This window comes from Alligator sinensis, unplaced genomic scaffold (assembly GCF_000455745.1).
Source record: "Alligator sinensis unplaced genomic scaffold, ASM45574v1 scaffold1642_1, whole genome shotgun sequence".
Taxonomy (NCBI): Eukaryota; Metazoa; Chordata; order Crocodylia; family Alligatoridae; genus Alligator; species Alligator sinensis.
In genome coordinates this window covers 179,969-183,885 of record NW_005842914.1, presented here as the reverse complement: position 1 = coordinate 183,885, position 3,917 = coordinate 179,969, and the positions used below count along the sequence as shown (strand labels likewise).

General features: G+C 65.5%; 1 pseudogene; it reads left to right on the top strand.

Annotated features, from left to right (window-relative positions):
• The first annotated feature begins 491 nt into the window (after positions 1–491).
• On the top strand, positions 492–683 carry LOC112548078 (annotated as a pseudogene).
• The last annotated feature ends 3,234 nt before the right edge of the window (positions 684–3,917 follow it).

The following is a 3,917-nucleotide window of genomic DNA, read 5'->3' as shown; positions in this document are numbered from 1 at the left end:
CTAACCAGAATCATTTGCATATGCAGATTAGGCCGCAGCAATGGCTCCCGGCACTCTTCACTTTAAACCTCAATGCAGAAGCTGGGCAGTGCCTGAATCGAGGAGCAAACCCCCGTGGCACGGCGGGGTGTGATGTGTTGGGGGCAGCTGTCGCCACGTGCTCCCTCCCCAGGCATTGGGGTGGGGTGTATGAGCGCAGGTCCCCGTGCTGTCCCCTAGCCCCCCCGTGTTCACCCTCCACACAGGCCAGTTAAATCGGGGGCTTCTCACCCAGGACACCAGCCCCACGCTTGAAGAGAGACGGCTGCACTTGTGTCGCAGTGCAAGGGCAGTGGCCTCGAGTGGATGCAGCCTCACGCTGGAGCAAGCAGGCACAATGGCCCGTGCGCTGAGCGTGCGGAGGTGACCCCATAGCTGCCGGGCACATCTGAGGCATTGCCCGTGGGCAGGCCAGAGCCATGGGAGCATTCATGCAGCTCCAGCAGATGCCTATACTTACCTGGCAGGGGAGATACCAGGAGGTGGTTTTGGGCCCAGGTGGTTGTACTGACCTGGCAGGGGAGATGCTGTTCTTCTCGGCCTTGAAGGCAGGCTGACCCCTGCCAGAGTCTACCAGTGCCTCCGAATGTGGGGTCTCGGCTACGTAATTCATGGTGATGGGGAATGCTCTCGGGCGTTCCCTCTAGCTTGGGCCTTTTGGCCAGGGCTCTGCAGTGATGCTGTCCTGCATCAGAGGCTGTCTCCGTCTCTGGCTCTGGCTCGTTCGTGCTTTGCTTTCCCTGCATGTGCCTCACGCCGCCCTTAGACGCCGGGATGAGCGTGTGATCTCTGCTGCAAGTGCCTGGAGATCTCAGGGCAGAAGGGAGCGCAGGGTGCTGGGAGACGGGCAGGCCCCGGTTCCCCTGGGGTGCATTAGCTGTTTGTGTTTCTAATTGGGCTTCTCCCCAGGCATGACTGCATCACACTTTCCCCGGTTCCAGGAAGGCCAGCTCTCACGAGCGTCAGGCCGGTGCGTCCCCCTGGGTCCCCTGCCATGGGTAATGCCCACAGAAATTGGCTGCTCTTGGTGTGAGTCACAGGCAGGGCCCCAGCGGCGAAACCCTGGCATTGGGTCACAGCGCCAGGCTCGGCGTGCCCACGACCGCTCCACTTCCACAAAGCAAACAGCAGTCAGTGCGCTGGGCAGAGGTCTAGTTTGCTCTGGAGGGGCAGGCACCCTTGCAGCCTGGGGGTCAGTGGCAGCATCCTCGCACAGGCTGGGGCTCTTGATGGGCCTTTGGGACTTGTGCAGCAGCTCTTTCCCCTCTGGGTGGAAGGGCGCCAGGGGCAGGCGGTTGCTTCCTGCACTTGTCCTGCCCTGTGCCCAGGGGTAGCAGGGGGCAGGCGTAACCCAGGGGCCTCCTATCTTCTCTGCCAGCCGGGGCAGAGAAGAACCTGAAGCCTGGGCCAGTCCCAGCTCAGCTCTCCCAGCCCCGGGTGGCTCAGGGCAGATGGGGTGAGCATGGGGACTCGTCAGCGGGCTCTCCGGCCCCATCCCCCTTCCAGTCCTGGGCTCAGGGGCATGGGCGAGCAGGGGGAGCCATGTAGCAGGTGATGGGCAGCTGAAGGCGAGAGACTTGCACAATAGACCCAGAAATAGAAACGTGTGGGTTGGCCAGCCGCAGCTAAATGGCACAGGGGGAGGAGAGGGGCATCCTGGTCCCAGCCAGCCGCCACACCAAGCTCCCCATGCCCTGGAGGCACAGCCGGGTGGGGACACAGATAGGCAGGGCCCATGCCACGCGGCACTGAGGCTTGAGGAGGTGGCACCCGGAGCGTGTCTGAGCAGCCAAGTGCCAGCAGCCCTCCGTGGCGTGGGTCGGGGAGGTGGCAGACGCAGCAAACAGGGTCCTTGGGGTCTCTTTGCCAGTGTCCCCCCTTCTCTGCCAGGGCCTCACTGGGCCTTTTCGCAGCAGGGGTGAAAATGCCCCAGAAACCAAGCTCCCCTGCGGGCGCCGGGATGCACAGCGTGGGTGTGCAGAGCACTCGGAGTGTCACCCTGCACAGGAAGCGCTGCAGCGGGGTGGTGCCAGATACAGCTAGCGAGCCCCGAGAGGCTGCACGGCCAGGTCACGCGTGCTGCGGGCACGTGTAGGAGCGTGTCTGGAGCTTGGTGGGGGTTGCCTGTGGGTGGGCACCCACTGTGCTCACTTCACTGCCTGCTGGACGGATGCCGGCGGGCACGTGTGTGCGGGGAAAGAGAGTCCTGCAGGCACGCCGGAGGGGTGGCCTGGACGGTAGTGGCATGCATGTGTTTCCTGTGGGCTGGTGAGTGTCCGGCAGACTGGACACCCAGGGCTGGGCTGGAGCCCACAGCCAAAAAGTAGGAAGGTCCCCTTTAGAGGACTCCCCAGGGCTGCCTTGTCTCTCTCGTTTCTGCTGCTCTGATTTGTGCTCCTGGCTCAGGGCTTTCCCCCGGTCCTTTCCCTTCTCTGTGTTCCCCAAGCGGCTGAGCTCTGCTCCACGCCCAGCCTGCCCGCGTCTGTCCCCTTGCAGGGTGCCAGTGCCGCCCAGGGCTGCATTGCTCCAGGTCTGGCGGCCTGTGCAGCAGGAGCAGCTCTATAGCAAGGCTGTCTGCTGGGGGAGGAAACGGGGGCGTGTGACCTTGCCCTTGAACTTCCTGCCCTTGAGGGAACCACCTGCTAGGCTGCGCGTGCGGGGGAAGGCTTCTTCAGTGGACGAGGGAAGAAATGCAAATAGAAACCGGCTTCTCCGAGGTGGCTGTTGACCCAGGTTTCGGCCTGCTACTGATCAGCTGGGGCACCCATTGTAGCAGTCCCCGATACCCCCGTGCTTGGTAACCTGTGGCCAGCATTGAGGGCTCTGCCAAGGCATTCCCCGCTGGGGAGGATGGTGGGGGTGTGAGGAGGGGCTCCCCGTGAGCTGCCGTGCGTTGCTGCTGTATACTCGGCTCAGCCCACCGGCTTCCTGCCGCAAGCAGGGCGGGGGTGTGCCTGCCGCTGAGCCCAGTGGGGATGGACAGAGGATGTGCCGCGGGGTGCTGGGTGCAGCTGCCGGCACTGCAGGGGGTGGGGGAGCACCCCGGTGGCACAGGGTACACGTGCACCCCCGTCAGCGGCTCCATGCCCCATGCAGCACCTGGCGCCTTGCTCCTCCAGCTCCAGGGGGGCTGAGGCCAAGCCCTGCCGTGCCACGGAGCTCTTCCTGTGCAGTTTCCCCTGCCGAGAGGTGACGAAGGGGCAGACACGTGGCCTGGGGGTCAGCCTCCATGGGGGGCCGGAGTGAGCACCCAGGCCCCTGCAGCCGGTGGCTTGTGGCAGAGACCACCAGCCCATGCTGGCAGAGGGTTGACGGGGCAGGGCAACGGGGCCCCTTTAGCAGCAAGCCGACTGCAGCGGTGGAGATGGCCGTGGGCTGTGCGCGCCTGGCCAGAGGGAAGCGGGTTGCAGGCAGGCGTGATGCGGGCAGCAAGGTGCCTCCGTGTCCCCAGGGCTGGTCCCTACCCTGTGCTGGGCCACGAGGTAGCACCCCGCAGCCCCTTGCCCTGCTTGGGGGTCCCCAACCCCTGGGATGGGGGGACCGGAGCAGGCGTCCTATGCCATGGGGGGCCGTGACCTGCCACAGCCGGTGGAGGGTTGGAGGCAGGAGCGATGCCTACGTTGGCACGGTCTTAGGCCATGGGGATGTGGGCTCAGGGCCCCGGTGTCGCCCGCACTAGGGGTGCTGGGGGCGGGTGGAGGACGCCCTCCGCTCCCTGAGCCAGGACAGGCTGCGCCTCGGTGGGTGATGGGCGCGGTGTGCATGGCACCCTCCTCCCCACGGGTGTCCCCGGGGCTGAGCCCCTCCGGCGGGGCGGGCAGGCCGTACCCAGGTCCAGGTCGCCCAGGGATGCAGCCACGTCTGGGGTGGAGCCGGGC